This window comes from Gossypium hirsutum, chromosome D11 (genome assembly GCF_007990345.1).
Source record: "Gossypium hirsutum isolate 1008001.06 chromosome D11, Gossypium_hirsutum_v2.1, whole genome shotgun sequence".
Lineage (NCBI taxonomy): Eukaryota > Viridiplantae > Streptophyta > Magnoliopsida > Malvales > Malvaceae > Gossypium > Gossypium hirsutum.
The window spans coordinates 44,716,751-44,735,786 of NC_053447.1; positions in this window are offsets into that span (position 1 = coordinate 44,716,751).

Here is a 19,036-nt window from a genome sequence, read left to right on the forward strand (position 1 = left end):
GGATTTCGAACTCTTAAAATCAGAATTGGAGTTGTTACCTTGGTAATATTGTGAAGTTGAGAAGGAACCAAACCTTTGTTCCTTTAGTTGTTGCTCGATCTCAATGGCTTTATGAACTGCTTCTTCCAAATCAATGTAAGTTTGTAGCCTCAATGTATTAGCTATCGGCCTGTTCAAACCATCAATAAATCGAACCATAGTTTTTTCCTCATCCTCCTCCACATTAGCTCTCTGAATGAGCATCTCCATCTCCTTAAAATATTCATCCACTGTCCTACTACCTTGAATAAGTCTTCTAAGCTTTGTTTTAATCTCCCTATAGTAGTGAGGTGGAACAAACCTTTTTCGCATAATTTGTTTCAACTCCTCCCATGTCGAAATCTCACCTTCATAATTCCGATGACGATTTACCCCAAGTTGAGTCCACCAACTTAATGCATAATCTTAAAATTCCAGCGTTGCTAACGCAACTTTCTCATCATCCGGACATTTATAATACCTAAACATTAGTTCAATCTTAGATTCCCATTCACAATAAGCTTCTGGATCATTCTTACCACGAAATTGGGGAATTGTGAACTTCGGTTTTGCCAAGGAGGGTTGCCCACGATCATGAAAATCAGCATCAGTTCTAGGGACACGTCGAGGACCGCGTCTATGAGTAGGAGGTGGGTTATGCCTATCTTCTGTAATTGGATCCCGATAATGAGGATCTTGATTCAATCTCACCTCATTGAAAGCAGTACTCAAGGTGCGAAGTGTGGCAGCGTGTTCATCTAATTGTTGTTGGAGTTTTTGAAACATGTCATAGACATCATTATGGTCAATATCACCTTTAGACATTTTCCAAAAACCTGCAAAAATAAACACTCAACACTCAAAAATAAAAGTTAGCAAACCTCACCGTTAATCACTCAAAAAGAAAATTCAAATTCTCAATGAGGTAGAATTCAGTCTTGTGAGTCCTTTAGGAGAGTTTATATCAACCAATTAGAGAGTGGATGAACCGATCTACCAAAGAATCCTAATGTGCACTAGGATGCCAAAAACTGACGAGACACCAATTGATTCGTGTTGCACCGAGGAAGAATTGGGCACACGTTTAAATCCTACTAACACAAGAAACAAGAAGGTGTTAGATAGCATAAAGGAAGAATAAAGGCAAACAAATGAAAACCTACAGCTAAGAATCAATAAAAATTGCTGAAAACAGAAAACTCGAAAAACTGCGGAGTAACTTGACAACTTCGTTCGAGGTGTTCCTGATCTCCAAAAATCACGAAATTAAATTTGGAATGTCCTTAAATATTTAATTTTTAATCTGGAAATTTTGGGCACCAAAATCAACCCGCTGAATATTTTTTTTAATTTTTTTATTGAATTTCGAATTTTTCAATTCTTTTGACTTTTTCAACTGACTTTTTTGCGGGAAATATTTTTTTATATTCAATCATAGTGCCACAAATATGTATGTAAAATTTTAGATCAATCGGACAACGTTTACCCACTCAAATGAATTTTTTTCAAAAAAATTTTCTGGGTAAAACTGCTGTTTGTAGTTTAAAAAAATAGAGATCAGTTTAGAAATCAACCAAGAACACCCAAAACACCCAAAATCTGATACCAAATGATACGGGGGTTGCGCGCGGACCAAGATCGAGTTGCCAAGTCACGAGAAACTCCTACGAAAATCCTAAACAATCAGATCTGAAACGAAACAGAAAGTTAAATGATTAGAACTTTGAATTTCCAGATCTGAAATAAAATCCCCAAATCAGCAAAGAATCAAATTGAGAATAGAAATAAGTGTTAATAAGGGTTCTTGAAACCCTAAAGAAGATTGCAATTCTGCCCAATTGAACACCAAGATAGTTTTCCCCAAATTTTGACAATCTAATTTCACCCAAAAAGAGTATGGAAGAACCCTAGAAATTGGGGATTTTTGGGTTGATTCCTTAAGATGGAAAAAGGCTGAAAACATAATAAGAATAGAAAATAAATTAGATAAAGATTCAGCACAAGCAGAAATAAAGAAAGAATTGACAGCAAGAAATTAAAAGATAAGTCCTAAGAAGCCTTGAAATCCCGAAAGATCTCACAACTCCCTTCAAACGGCTCTAATCTCCCCTCCAAAGAATATCAATGGCAAGAAGAAGGCTGAATATGGCTCCCACAATCAAAAGATTGTTAAAACAACTTCTAAAGAAAACCCAAGAGAGAATTCTTGGAGAAAAACTCAAAGAGAATTCTACACTTAAACAAATCTGAAATTTTTGATATAATTGAGAAGTAGTTTACAAGGTGGCTAGCCATGCCTTTAAATAGGCCTTATAACTAGTCCTAATCTAATTAGAAAACTAAAATAAAAAAACTCCTAATTATTTTAATATGGAAATTCAGCCAAGGGTCTTTATTTGCGACTCTGGGACTGAATATTTACATAAAAATTAAACTAAGTAAAAATAAATAAATAAATAAATAAAAATAAAAATAATGATACGGCCATGCCTCAAGCCCTACCTAGCTCGAGCAAGGAGCCTTTGGAGCTGCCTCGAGGTCCTATCACTCGATCACGAGCCAAACAATTCAAGGAGGCTGTTTCGGCTTTAGTTAACAAAGTTTGGGGCGAGATTTTGGTTGGGCACATCGAAGAAGCTCGGACCAACTCGAAGAACACTCCATGCACTTTACTACGAGCTGAATTAACTTCCCATTTAGCTCATTGAGTTCAAATCAGCTCAATTTAGCTCAAATACTTACAAATTCAGCTCAATTAATTTTTGCTATTTAATTATTCTCAAATCTGGTCGGATTTACTTATGCATGATTAATTGTGTTTTTCTTACATGTTATTAAGTCAAATTAATTTCCTACAGCTTATAAATATGTCTTAATACATGTTTTAATGTGTCTTGTCCAAACCGAATTAATTAGACTTAGTTTAATTAATTGTGTCTTGTTTTAATTATATGGATTAATGTTGTCTAAATTATGTTTTTAATATGATTCAGCTGAATAATGATCAACTAAATTCATTTGTTCATGTTGTGTAGGTTGGCCGAATGTGGATGGAAGCATTTAAGCTAGGTGCATGCACCATAGGTTCAATGAATGTGGCGATACATGCATGAAGAATGTTCAGCTGATTTTAAATGATTCAAGAACCAGCATAATGCCGTTCACACATGAAGTTCACACTCTTGGCTTTTCGGTTTGGAATGTTCACACATAAGGACTCTTTGAAACCGAGTGTTCACACTTCATTTGGCCATTCAAATCCCTCTTAATGGCTGGTCACTTTTCAGCAAAAGATACAACTTAAATGAGCTCATTTATGTACATTGGCCGAACCTAACTCCTTCATGCACCATTCAAAGTGACCAAGGTTCAATGAGAGTTCTAGAAGCTTGTCAAGTTCAGCCGAATCTAGCTAGCACATTTAAGTGGTTCATTTGCTTACTCTTTAAGGATTGTAAGAGACCATTCGGCTAGCTTAGGAGATTATTATAAATAGCTGAATTTTTACTTTGTAAAGGACTTTTTGACATTTTTAAGTAACGAATTGCTGCCAAATTTGTGAGGCATTTTCTCTCAAATTTCGTTCGAGACCCGTAAGACTTATCTAGCTTCTAGTGGCATCTTTCCGAGTCTTTCTTTCGAACTTATGATACGAACTCGTCTCGTGATGTTTTGAGTCGTATGTGTTGCCCAATCGTGAATTGAGTAAGGATGGATTCGTTTCGGTTTTAAAATGAAACAAAATAGAGATAATGGCTTCAAACAAAGGTAATAAACAAAATAAAGAGGAAACAATAACAAATTAATTGGCTAAGACCGAAAATGAACCAACAATAATGAATTGTTGACCCGAATCTCAAAATGGTCTTTAGGTGTTTTTCAGTTAAAGGAATCAGGAAAGGAACCTTGACCCACTATCAACTATGATAGGAACCAAAGGCATATTGAACGCCACACCAAAGGTGATAAGTTCAGCAACAAAGAAAAGATGGACGCCACAAGCAATGCTTGATAAGTCAAATCAATTCCGAAAGAACAAAGAGAATTGGATAGCTCACAATTCAAATATTTCATCTATATTCAGCAAAAAGTTCTCCCTCTCTATGGCTGATTACATCTATTTATAATGCTAAAACAAGGTAACCGAATGGTCAAAAACATCCACTTAATGTGACATAAAAACTGATGTCTTTTCTTATTCTTTGAACCAAATAACTCCTTCCATAAAATCAGTCTAATTCAGCTGATTTGAATGTCTTTAATGGCTTAGAAAATGACTCTTGAGTTGTCCTTGGCTAGTTGAATAGACACCATCTCTTAACCAGCTCCTTAATGACATTCAAAGGCTTGATTAATTTCTCTTGAAAGCTCCAAAAATGGCTGGAAGTGGAAGAGTTGCTGCTGAATTTTAAAGGGCATAAAATGCTCTTTAAAAACTCCTTTAATGATTTTTAAGCTCCCTTTATAACAGCCCCTTTAATTGTAACTCAAAAGAACTTGAACAGCCACTGAATTAAATGTGTAACAGCCTTGAATTGTAACCACTATTGATACGCCCTCACCTCGAGATCAAATTGAGTCGGTTTAATCTTGTTCTTTGTTTTAATTTTCAGATCTGTTCGTTTAGAACTTTCGTAGGAGTTTCTCGTGACTTGGCAACTCAATCTTGGTCCGCGCGCACCTCCGTATCAACTAAAATTAGGCACAAACCTTCGATAGAAGCTTGCCAACCCGTGAAAACTCCTCACTTGGCTGATGTTCATTGGACGCGGCCATTCGTTGATCGCCTTGACCTTTTCTTGGTCAACTTCTAATCCACGAGCACTTACCACAAAGCCTAGAAAAACAACTTCATTAGTGCAAAAAGAACATTTCTTTAAATTGGCATAAAGTACCTCTTTTTGCAAGACTTCAAGCACGACACGTAGATGTTGAATATGATCTTCCAAGCTCTTGCTATAGACTAAAATATCATCAAAATACACAACACAGAATTTCCCAATGAACGAACGTAAAACATAATTCATGAGACGCATGAAAGTACTAGGAGCGTTGGTAAGTCCGAATGGCATTACCAACCATTCATACAAACCATATTTAGTTTTGAACGCAGTTTTCCATTCGTCTCCCTCCCGCATTCTAATTTGATGATACCCACTTTTTAAATCGATCTTCGAAAACAATTGGGCTCCAGTAAGTTCATCAAGCATGTCGTCGAGGCGGGGAATAGGATGGTGATATTTTATTGTGATTTTGTTGATAGCGCGGCAGTCAACGCACATTCGCCAGGATCCATCCTTTTTAGGAACCAACAATACTGGAACCGCGTACGGACTTAAGCTTTCACGGATGTAGCCTTCTCCATTAATTCAGCTACTTGCTTTTTTAATTCCTTCGTTTTCTTAGGATTACTTCTATATGCTGGCCTATTTGGAATTGCAGCACCGGGTACAAAATCGATTTGGTGCTCGATTCCTCGAATGGGAGGTAGGCCATTTGGCACTTCTTCAGGAAAAAACATCTCCGAATTCCTGCAACAAAGAAACGATAGGAGTAGGCAAAGTATTGTCAAGTTCGTTAGTTTCCAATAAACACTCTTTATACATAAGTACAAAGATGGGTTGCCTTGCCAACATCAATTTTCGAATCTCTCTTTTTCTAGCAAAAACACTTATTTTTTTATTTTCACACTCTTGCTCTTTTTCTTTTGTCACTCTTATTTTTATCTCACTCTCCTCATTCTTTTCTTTCTTTTTCTTTTCACTCTTTTTGTTTTTCTCTTTTTCTTTTTCTCGCTCAATAGATTGCTTCATCTTGAGTTGGTCTTCATGCACTTGCTTTGGTGTGAGAAGAGCTAATGTAACATTCCTTCCAAGGTGCTTAAATGAATATCGGTTTGTATAGCCGTCGTGGACTACTCGCCGGTCAAATTGCCAAGGACGCCCCAATAGCAAATGTCCCGCGTGCATTGGTACGACATCACAAACCACCTCATCTTGGTACTTGCCTATGGAAAACGCCACCCTTGCTTGCTTCGTCACCTTGAGTTCGCCTCCGTCATTTAGCCATTGTAACTTGTAAGGAGTTGGATGCTTTGTGGTGCCTAAACCAAGTTTTTCAACCAGCAAAGAACTTGCGACATTGGTGCAACTACCTCCGTCAATAATTAAACTACACACCTTGCCTTGAACATGGCAACGAGTGTGAAAGATGTTGTCTCGTTGTTGTTCTTCCTCGGCTACTTGGATATTCAAGCTCCTTTTGACAACAAGTAATTCTCCTTCAACGGGCAGCTCGAGCTCTTCACCTTCCTCCATGGGAATTTCAGGCTCCTCCTGATGTGACCACGTCCCAAGCACCACCAAGCTTGAATCTTGTTTCCCTTGAGCTCCCAAAGGGACCAATGACTCGAGTTAGGTCCAAGCAAATTCATGAAGCTATTTTAGCTTTATTGTTCAAGTTTTGGAAGGAGAATCAGCTCGTTGAAGATGGGGAAGCTCGATCCAACTCCTTGAAGAAACCATGCACCTTAGTGCAAGCTAATTTCAGCTCAATTCCAGCTCCCTTAGCTCAATTCGACTTCAATCAGCTCACTTGAGCTCAATTCCACCTATTTGAGCTCAATTTAGCTTCTTTCCAGCTCGTTAATTTTATTATTTGAATAATTTGAGTGATAGTTTTATTTTAATTATTTTTACTACAGCTCATAACCGAATTTTCTAGCTCAATTCAGCTCATCAAGAATTTTGACTATCATTGAGCTAGCCGAATTTATTATTAATTATATTTTATTTATGTCTTTATTTTAATTTGTTAAATATGTCTTGATATTATTTAATTTAAGCTGAATGTACCTTGAATCTAATTTGTTTATATCTTTTGTAGGTACATCCACATGTGGGAACACAATTAATGAGGATTCATGAACATTTCTGGTTCAATGTATGTTCGGGTACATGCATGACTACCTACAACGAATGGTTGCCTTAAAGATGATGCATGAATGATTCAATACAATGAATGGAAGAGTGCATGAATATCCACCTACATGCATCGGTGGCTGACCATTGAATTTCCTATGCACCTATTCGGCCAAAAGACATCTTTTGAAGTGTCCATTCACACCTTGGCCGAATCTAGACAAAGCTATTGGCATCCCATGCATTCATCAGCCCTCAAGTACATTTCCTTACTCATGAAGTTGGCCATTGAACATCCATACAGCCGAATTTGGACATCACTTTTAATGGATACATTTCTAGTTTAGTTTTACACATTTAAAGCCGAATTACTTAGTCTTTAAGCTTGTTTAGTATGACTATTCGGCTATCACCTGAACTCTATAAATAGTTCATTTCTCTTTGTAAAAAGGTTACAGAATTTGATCAATTAAACTTAATAGAACTTTTGTTCTTGTGAGGTTACCTCCTCTCTTCTTTCGTTCGAGTCTCGTTCTGACTTATCTAGCTCGCTAGTGGCGTCAACCCGACTTCTTGAACTTATCACCATCCTGGTGTGGCGTTCATCCACCTTTTTATACCTTTGGTTCCTACCTCTCTATAGGTAATGGGTCAAGGTCCATCTTCGACAATCCATTAAACCCACCTTAAGCAATATAAGTCCCGGGGCAATACTTCATATAGTATTGAATCGTTCTTCGCTTGAGTTCTATTTTTCCATTCCATTTTAACTATTAAATTATAAACAATATCTCTTTATTTCACCGAGCCAATCAAATATCTATCCAAACCATCTTTTGAACCCATTTTTTCAACTTCCGCTATAAAAAATCATCTAACTCCATCTATCTACAAAATCGAACAAACTTCTCGTCGACGATCGGGCAATCAAGTGAATCGACTCAATCAACCGAGCCGGATCACATCACCTCCTCTTGTTCATCTTCGGACTCAATCTCGCCATTTGAACGAACCACCATCACTCGTCGATTAGGACATTAACTCGCAATGTGGCCTCTTCCTTGACACTTGAAACACTTGATATCGCGAGAATGATTCGAGACAGCCTCGTTTTTATTTTTGCTAGCATCGGCACTTACTTGATTGGGTTTGGCAGCAACGAAAGGCTCCTTAGGCCGATTGGGAGCTTTGCTAGTCCCTTGAGCCCACTTGTTGGTAGAAGCCGTTGGATATGTCCGCGTGGGTCCTTTCCGTTTCAATTGTTTTTCAACTTTTATTGCCATATGCACCATGTCCATAACTTCTACATAGTGTTGAAGCTCGACGATATTGGCAATATCCTGATTTAGGCCGGCTAAAAATCTCGCCATTGTTGCTTCACGATCCTCCTCCACGTCGGCTCTTATCATAGCGATTTCCATGTCTTTATAGTAGTCCTCGACAGTTCGGTTGCCTTGTGTGAGATTTTGCAATCGTTGGTACAACTCCCGATTGTAATAGGAGGGAACAAAACGCTTGCGCATAACGGCCTTCATTTCGGCCCACGTAGAGATAGGCCTCTCCCCATTCCTCCTTCGGCTAGTCACCAATTGATCCCACCACACGATCGCATAGTCCGAGAATTCAATGGCAGCGAGCTTTACCTTTTTATTTTCTGAGTAGTTATGGCACTCAAAGACGAGTTCCATTTTCTTTTCCCACTCCAAGTAAGAAATCCACCTCCCTCGTTTAGATTCCTTTCCGGGCTCCGTGACATTTTTAAAAGTTCTTTAAAGAATCACAACAAGAACTCACCAATCACTCACAAAGAATAAACACTCACTTTGGCTTTTCTACTCTCTAATAGTCTCACTAATCTCTCTTGCCTTTTACCACTCGATTTTCACTTCCCAAAATTCTCCGCAAACTAAGTTTGACAAATCAAAATCGTTTGGGGTCGGCTTACAAAATAGGTGTGGCTTGGTAGGGTAATATTTTAGGATCGGGTAGGCTAACAAACAAAGAAAATAGAAGGAAATTAGTGTGGCTGTATAGATGTGGTCCTTTGGGCAGCAAGCAATGCTTTTACAAGCTCAAAATGAATTTCAATCACTTCTTTTTTTTATTCTGAATTTTTTTTTCAATACTGAATACACAAAGAAAAAAAATAAATTGAATACAAACTTTTTTTTTGAATTTTTTTTTCAAATTTTTTTTGATTTTTTTTACAATCTCGTAATACCGAAGACGACGATTCTTACTCCGATTCAATCGGGCTCTGATACCAACTTGATACGCCCTCACCTCGAGATCAAATTGAGTCGTAAAGATCGCCCGATCGTGAATTAGGAGTAAATTGAGGCTTTACAAAATAGGCTAGAAGAAAGAGGTTTATTTAGGCTCAAAAGGGTTTTGTTGGTTTAGGAAATGAATTAGAAAACAATGGAAGCAATTTGGCTAAGGATTCGGAAGCCGAACTAACACAATAGGAATATGTTAACCTGTAACTTAGGAGAATGCTTAGGTTGGTAAGGATGGATGGAAGGTTGGTTAAATGGATAGAAACTTCGACCCACTATCAATGATGATAGGAACCTTAGTATGAATCGAACGCCACACTTTTGAGATTAAAGTGATAAGTTCGGGAAGAAACAAAAACAAGTTTGACGCCACAAAGATGTTTGATAAGTCTCACAAGTTTTTGGAGAATAACGAGAGTTGAAAACAACCTCACAATTTAGCAAAGCTATCAAATTGTTCATTACCCTCAAAATGTGAATTACATGACCTATTTATAGCTTGACTAAGGCAGCCGAATAGCCTATCTAATCAGATCCTTATGCCTTAAGTTTCTTGAGGAAACTTCCTAGAAATTTCCTAGTTACATTCATGTGATAAAATTCTGAAAATTAACCTTCTAGAAAAAGATGATTCAGCTGGCCCCTTTAATGGAGAAAATTCACATTCAGTTAATGTTTTAAAAGAGCTTAATTGCTGCTATGGAGAAGAGAAATGGACAGCTTCAAAAATTATGCTTCTTTGGCCAAATATGAGTAGCCTCCACATGAATTGGCTGCTGGAATTTATGAGGCACTCTTTGGCCATTGCTCTCCACGAAATTGGCCCTTGGAGAAGCTCAAAACAGCAGCTAGAAGTCCATTGAGCTGCACGAAAAGTCAGCTGGAAACACAAGGCAGCTGCACTTTAAATGCCGTCCATGCATGTGCCCAAATACATGCTCCTTCTTTATGAGCTTTCTTTGCCATTAAGCTAGCTGAAAAACATCAAATAAATGTGGTTAGGACAAGTTTAATACTCATGAAATCAGCAGCTGGACATATTAAAATTCTGCACATTAATTCGGCTAAGACAAATTAATTAGCAGCCACTAATAAATTTGTCTTAGTCAAGACACATTAAAACTTTGTAATTAAACTAAACACATTTAATTTATGACTTAATATGGACATATTAAAGGCATGTACTAATATAAAACATATTTAATAAGCTGAATTAAAAAAATGTCCAGATTAAGACACATTTATTTAATTAAATGATTTGAGCTGATTCTAAACTAACACAACTAATTAAATTTATTGAAAATAAATTTAATCAGCTCCTTGAACTAATTAAGTGCCGAATTGAGCTAAATTGAGCTGACACAAGCTAAAATCAGCTTGTAGGAAATTGCGAATCAAGCTAGTTGAGCTGGGCGTTTTATGGGCAATCAACCCATCACTCCACAATCGAGCAATATAGCTTGCTACAGCATCTTGGAACTTCTTGGCACGTGCTCGAGTAATTGGCCCCAAAGGCAACTCCATGGATTCGGCACCTATCTTCATGGGCGAGCTCATATCAACTATAAGCTAAAAAGTCACATGTAATAAACACATTAAAATGAGTTTATTAAACAAATGAAAACACTTATTAATCATAACAAACATTAAACTTACTTAAATAAATGAACTAAAACATATATGCAATAATTATTCCAGCAACTAGTTTAATTAAAGAAGCATAATTTAAAAAAACTTAATTTATGCATCAATAAATAGTCCTAGGAACTAGATCAATTAAGAACAACACTTATTAAATAAAGTTCAACAAAAACACTTATTAATTAAAACTAAGATGAGTTGAATAAATGTCCAGCAACTCATTTATTAAACTAAGATGCTTAAATGCATGGTTTTGAAATGCAAATTTAACTAACATGAAAGTTACATAACTAAACTAACTTGATTTAATTTAATGATGCAAACTTAACTAACATGAAAGGTACATAATGCATGACTTTATTAAATGCAGAACACATATTAATGATGTGCAAACTATGACATAATTAAAAACACAAACTAAAATAACTAAAAATTAATGAATCAAAGTCCTTATTTTCCAGCAGCCAAATTGACAAACTAAAATTAAAAACTTCATTTTGCACTTGGGCCCCTCGAGTTTGGACCAATCTCGGTAGCGTCGAGTTGTGTCATATCATGATGCGACCGGGATCGCATCAACTTATCACTCCCTAAACCTGATACGAGTCATAAAGGCCCAACCCAAGTTCAAGAAAGTGATGGGCTCAAATTGCCACAAGCCCAATAACGAGATCAAAGGCCCGACAAATGCGGTCCAAACTAAATGGGACCATTCAAGAGTTTGTTAGCAAGGCCTTAGATGCATACACGAGAGAACAAGAAAATTAAGATTCACTTTCTTGTTTTCAAGAAAATTAAGAAACCGAATCTTGACCCAATTATGATATTCGAAGAGATTTCAAGAATCAAGAAAATCAAGATTTCAAATCTTGGAAATCTTGGTCCAAGAAACCAAATCTTGCAGCCAACACGCATTGTATCTCCGTTACGAGCATCAACGACCCAATTTCGGAAGGAGATGGATCACGAGCCCAAATTCTTGAAGGCAAGGCCCAATAACCAAATTCCAGCCCAATCAAGAAATTCCTTCATACTTAGTTGAAAATCAGGCCAAAATGTTAAAGGGCCCAATTTATAAACATTTTAATTGTTTAATTTAATTTTTTAACCTGTAGGAACATCCATGTAAAATTCGGCCCAAAAACAGCCCATATATATGCTTGGCCGAATTTTCCTTTATTTTATTCTATTAATTAGGTTTAATTTTATTAGTTACTTGTTAGATTAGGATTACTTGAGGCCTATTTAAAGGCATGGCCAGCCACCCTTGTCCATAACACTCAGATTTATTCGTAAATTTCAGATTTGTTGAGAGCAGAATTTTCTTTGAGTTTTTCTCCAAGATTTCTCTCTTGAGTTTTCTTTAGAAGTTGTTTTAACAATCTTTTGATTGTGGGAGCCATCTTCAACCTTCTTCTTGCCATCGATATTCTTTGGAGGGGAGATTAGAGCCGTTTGAAGGAATTTGTGAATTCTTTCGGGAATTCAAGGGTTCTTAGGACTTTTTTTATTTCTTGTTGTTTCGATTTGTTTCTTTATTCCTACTTGTGCCAATTCATTATCTAATCTTTTTTGCTGTTCTTGCTTGTGTTTCAGTTTTGTTTAACTCCAAGATCCTTCCATTTAATCGGTCTACTTTTGGGCAGTAAAGTTTCGAATCAAAATCCCTAAATCCTAGGGTTCTTGTCGATCAATACATTCTGATTTTGGGGAAATCAAGTTGCTGGAATTTGGGGTTTTTCTTGTCGGTTTGTTCTTGGGCAGATTCGGCTTGTGAGGTTTCACTATTGGAGTTCGATTTCATCTCCTTGAACTCCGAAGACATTTATTCATTCATTCTTTGTTCCTTGCTGCTCATTTAATTGAATTTGGGGATTGAATTTCAGATCTGATTAGTTTAATCTTATTCTTGGTTTTTAATTTTTAGATCTGTTCGTTTAGAGCTTTCGTAGGAGTTTCTCGTGACTTGGCAACTCAATCTTGGTCCACGTGCATTCCTCTATCAAAACCCGAGTGTGGCGTTCACCTTTGATACCTTTGGTTCATACTTTACTAAGTATCGGGTCAAGGTCCTTATCAACCAATTCCAACTCAATTTGGTCCTAAGTTTCGGGTCAACACTCTTCTTTAGTGTTGGTTCACTCTTGACCTTTTTGAACCATTACCATTTCGTACCAAATCATAATACCATTTCGAACCAAATCACATTACCATTTCGTAACAAACCTAAACCGAATTCGACCAAATCCAATCCATATCTTTCTAATTTAAGCCAAAACCATACCAACTTTATTCAACCGATTTGCTTTCTTTAAATCTAATTCTCTTTACTTTCTCTTGAATCGATTTATTCAACATACTTCTTCATTTTCGATCGGGAACTTGATGTGATCCGGCTCGGTTGATTGAGTCGAGTTCACTTAAGTTGCCCGATCGTCGATGAGAAGTTCGTTCGAAATTGTTTTAAGATGAAGATTGTTTTCAGTTTAAGCGGAAGGCTTTTAAAAGGGTTCAAAAGATAGGCTAAATTCGGATATTTTGTAGGTTCGGTTTAATAAGAAAAGAAATAAAGTTTATATTTAATAAATAGGATGGAGATGAAAAAAATGAACTTAAGTATTAAAAACGATTCAATACTATGTAAAGTATTGCCCCGGGACTTATATTGCTTAAGGTGGGTTTAATGGAAGTCGAATATGGACCTTGACTCGTTACCTATAGAGAGGTAGGAACCAAAGGTATAAAAAGGTGGATGAACGCCACACCAGGATGGTGATAAGTTCAAAAGAGAACGATAGACGCCACTAGCACGCTAGATAAGTCAGATCGAAACTCGTACGAATTTAGAGAGGAGAAAACTCACTCTTTGAACAAAGTTCATTCAAATGATCAAAAGTCAAAAGTCCTTTTACAAGAAATTCAACAACTATTTATAGCCTTCCTACTAGTAGCCGAATGGACAAATTCAAGACTTAGTTTCTAAGTAAACAATGAACTAAAATTTAGCATGAATGCAAAATTATTAGCCCATGTAGATTCGGCTGAATGAGAGCTCCAATGGTCATCTTCTAGATGGGCAAATGCACCTTGAACATCTTGGATGTGCATGAATAGGCTAGGTTCGGTCAATGAACATAATGGGATCATTCATGAAGCAACTATTGCTGAAAAATTACCAGCATTAATTGGCAATTTGAAGAGCCATTTAGAAGTGTGAACGGACGGTTTTGAAGGGCCATGAGGTGTGAACATGGTTGAACCGAACAGCCATAGTGTGAACAGCCTTTATACTTCCTTGAGAAGAGAATCGGCCAATTTTGAAAGGATGAAAAACTTGGTCACTTTGGCCGAATAGTTGCCTTAAAAAACTCCAAAAATGAATCAGCTTTAATGCATTAAATCAGCTGCACATGCATCTTCAAATCCATTGAATCTCCATGCATGAATCTGCCCAATTCATCTTCAAATTCGGCTGCACCTAAAAACACACATGAACTTAATTAATTTCAAGCAAATTCAGCTGAACTAAATTAAAGTATAATGTGAACATCCTAAATAACATTGAGACAACTTAAATATTAACAAATCATAACACATAAACTCGGCTGGACAAATTTAAAACATGTAATAATTTAGACAAATTAAATGACATCTAGACACCTTTAATTCAGCCAAATCAAGACATATTAAACACTTGTAATAAATTAAGACATATTTAAAAGATGTAATGAAACTTATTTACATGCTTATTTAAATGGTCTAAAACTCCAGCAAATAAAGTTAATTTAGCTAAAGAGCTAATAATGAGCTGAATTGAATTTAAACCAAGCTCAAACGAGCTGAATTAAGCTCATGTGAGCTAAAATAAAATTCGGTGAGCTGAACCAAGCTAAATGGAGCTTGAGGAGCTGAATTCAAGCTGAAATCAAGGGCATCCTTGACCAGGGTCATATCAGAACTAAACAACTCAGATTTCAACTATTAAGCGTTCAACCCTTCTACAATTCCGTAATCCCACCTTGAACCGAATAGAAATTGGGGTGACACTTTTTAGTGTTGAATCATTTCTGGTGTTTAAGCTCATTTATCCGTTCCACCGAATATCCTAGATTTTACCCAACTATAATATCTTTTTACAACACCAAGCCTACATTTATCCGACTTCCATTTTTTTTCTTATTTTTATCCTTAAATCAAACTTACTACCCCTTATAAATTTACCATCACCTTAGCCAACCTTTAAAACCATTTGAAAGCTTCCGCATCTTTAGCCTTATTTCATCCTGTTTCTGATAACTCAACTATTCCTCGTCGACGATCGAGATATTACGTGAAACGACTCGATTAACCCGAGCTGGATTGTATCCAAAACGACTCTGATACCAAATGATACGATCTCGATTTAATAGTTGAAATCTGAGTCGTTTAGTTCCTGATCTAAAACGAAGAAGTATTTGAATAAATCGATTCAAGAGAAAGTAAAGAGAATTAGATTCAAAGAAAGCAAATCGGTTGAACAAAGTTGGTATGGTTTTGGCTTAAATTAGAAAGATATGGATTGGATTTGGTCAAATTCGATTTAGGTTTGTTACGAAATGGTAATGTGATTTGGTTCGAAATGGTATTACGATTTGGTACGAAATGGTAATGGTTCAAAAAGGTCAAGAGTGAACCAACACTAAAGAAGAGTGTTGACCCGAAACTTATAGGACCAAATTGAGTTGGAATTGGTTGATAAGGACCTTGACCCGATACTTGGTAAAGTATGAACCAAAGGTATCAAAGGTGAACGCCACACTCGGGTTTCGGGAGTGATAAGTTCGAAAGAAAGACTCAGAAAGACGCCACTAGAAGCTAGATAAGTCTTACGGGTCTCGAACGAAATTTGAGAGAAAATGCCTCACAAATTTAGCAGCAATTCCTTACTTAAAAATGTCAAAAAGTCCTTTACAAAGTAAAAATTCAGCTATTTATAATAATCTCCTAAGCTAGCCGAATGGTCTCTTACAATCCTTAAAGAGTAAGCAAATGAACCACTTAAATGTGCTAGCTAGATTCGGCTGAACTTGACAAGCTTCTAGAACTCTCATTGAACCTTGGTCACTTTGAATGGTGCATGAAGGAGTTAGGTTCGGCCAATGTACATAAATGAGCTCATTTAAGTTGTATCTTTTGCTGAAAAGTGACCAGCCATTAAGAGGGATTTGAATGGCCAAATGAAGTGTGAACACTCGGTTTCAAAGAGTCCTTATGTGTGAACATTCCAAACCGAAAAGCCAAGAGTGTGAACTTCATGTGTGAACGGCATTATGTTGGTTCTTGAATCATTTAAAATCAGCTGAACATTCTTCATGCATGTATTGCCACATTCATTGAACCTATGGTGCATGCACCTAGCTTAAATGCTTCCATCCACAGTCGGCCAACCTACACAACATGAACAAATGAATTTAGTTAATCATTATTCAGCTGAATCATATTAAAAACATAATTTAGACAACATTAATCCATATAATTAAAACAAGACACAATTAATTAAACTAAGTCTAATTAATTCGGTTTGGACAAGACACATTAAAACATGTATTAAGACATATTTATAAGCTGTAGGAAATTAATTTGACTTAATAACATGTAAGAAAAACACAATTGATCATGCATAATTAAATCCGACCAGATTTGAGACTAATTAAATAGCAAAAATTAATTGAGCTGAATTTGTAAGTATTTGAGCTAAATTGAGCTGATTTGAACTCATTGAGCTAAATTGGAAGTTAATTCAGCTCGTAGTAAAGTGCATGGAGTGTTCTTCGAGTTGGTCCAAGCTTCTTCGATGTGCCCAACCAAAATCTCGCCCCAAACTTTGTTAACTAAAGCTGAAACAGCCTCCTTGAATTGTTTGGCTCGTGATCGAGTGATAGGACCTCGAGGCAGCTCCAAAGGCTCCTTGCTCAAGCTAGGTAGGGCTTGAGGCATGGCCGTATCAAATAAAACTTTACAACTTGGGCCATTTTGACAATTTGGCCTGATTTTCAACTAAGTATGGGTGGATTTCTTGATTGGGCTTGGAATCTTCTTATTGGGCCTTGCCTTCAAGAATTTGGGCTTGTGATCCATCTCCTACTGAAATTGAATCATTGATGCTCGTAACGGAGATCCAATGCGCTTCGGCTACAAGATTTGGTTTCTTGGACCAAGATTCCCAATATTTGAAATCTTGATTGCTGGCCAAGGACGCCCTTGATTTCAGCTTGAATTCAGCTCCTCAAGCTCCATTTAGCTTGGTTCAGCTCACTGAATTTTATTTTAGCTCACATGAGCTTAATTCAGCTCGTTTGAGCTTGGTTTAAATTCAATTCAGCTCATTATTAGCTTTTTAGCTAAATTAATTTTATTTGCTGGAATAAATTAATTATTTAAGTTAATTAGTTAATTTAGTTACAGCTCTTAATTACTTGTCAGCTTATTACATGTTATAATTATGTTGTGTTAGCCGAATTTAATTAGGTGGCTGGATTATATTTAATTTGTCTTAATACCATTTAGTTCAGCCGAATATACATTTGCACTTAATTTAGTTCATGTTTTTTTCTTGTAGGATGGCTGAATGCATGAAGGAGCATTAAAGTCCAAGTGCATGAATGGTTCAATACAACGTATGGGAGTATACATGAATGGCTGAATACATGAATGGTTGGATTCATGGATGTGGCTCATTTTATGATAATTCAAGGTGTTTATTCAGCCAAGAAGAGCAACTAAATTTATTCTCCAAAAGCTGGCCGATGCACTTCCCAAAACAGCACCTATGCATTCACATTTGGAGTTCACACCAAGGATGATACAGCCACGCCCCAGAAACGTCATTGGCTCAGCTCACAAGCGAGGCTCGTCATTTTCACAAGCTCGTCCTAGTTCAATTCGGGTGGATTCTATCTTATTGAGCTAGTGATGCGATCCCGTTCGCATCATGTTACGACACAACTCAATGCTACCGAGATTGGCCCAAACTCGAGGGGCCCAAGTGCAAAATGAAGTTTTTAATTTCAGTTTGTCAATTTGGCAGCTGGAAAATAAGGACTTTGATTCATTAATTTTTAGTTATTTTAGTTTTTGTTTTTTAATTATGTCATAGTTTGCACATCATTAATATGTGTTCTACATTTAATAAAAGTCATGCATTATGTAACTTTCATGTTAGTTAAGTTTGCATCATTAAATTAAGTCAAGTTAGTTTAATTATGTAACTTTCATGTTAGTTAAATTTGCATTTCAAAACCATGCATTTAAGCATCTTAGTTTAATAAATGAGTTGCTGGACATTTATTCAACTCATCTTAGTTTTAATTAATAAGTGTTTTTGTTGAACTTTATTTAATAAGTGTTGTTCTTAATTAATCTAGTTCCTAGGATTATTTATTGATGCATGAGTTAAGTTCATTTAATTATGCTTCTTTAATTAAACTAGTTGCTGGAATAATTATTGCATATATGTTTTAGTTCATTTATTTAAGTAAGTTTAATGTTTGTTATGATTAATAAGTGTTTTCATTTGTTTAATAAACTCATTTTAATGTGTTTATTGCAGGTGACTTTTTAGCTTATAGTGGTTACAATTCAAGGCTGTTACACATTTAATTAAGTGGTTGTTCAAGTTCTTTTGAGTTACAATTAAAGGGGCTGTGATAAAGGGAGCTTAAAATCATTAAAGGAGTTTTTAAAGAGCATTTTATGCCCTTTAAAATTCAGCAGCAACTCTTCCACTTCCAGCCGTTTTTGGAGCTTTCAAGAGAAATTAATCAAGCCTTTGAATGTCATTAAGGAGCTGGTTAAGAGATGGTGTCTATTCAACTAGCCAAGGACAACTCAAGAGTCATTTTCTAAGCCATTAAAGACATTCAAATCAGCTGAATTAAAGTGATTTTATGGAAGGAGTTATTTGGTTCAAAGAATAAGAAAAGACATCAGTTTTTATGGCACATTAAGTGGATGTTTTTGACCATTCGGTTACCTTGTTTTAGCATTATAAATAGATGTAATCAGCCATAGAGAAAAAGAACTTTTTGCTGAATATAGATGAAATATTTGAATTGTGAGCTATCCAATTCTCTTTGTTCTTACAGAATTGATTTGACTTATCAAGCTTAGCTTGTGGCGTCTATCCATTTCTTGTTTTCG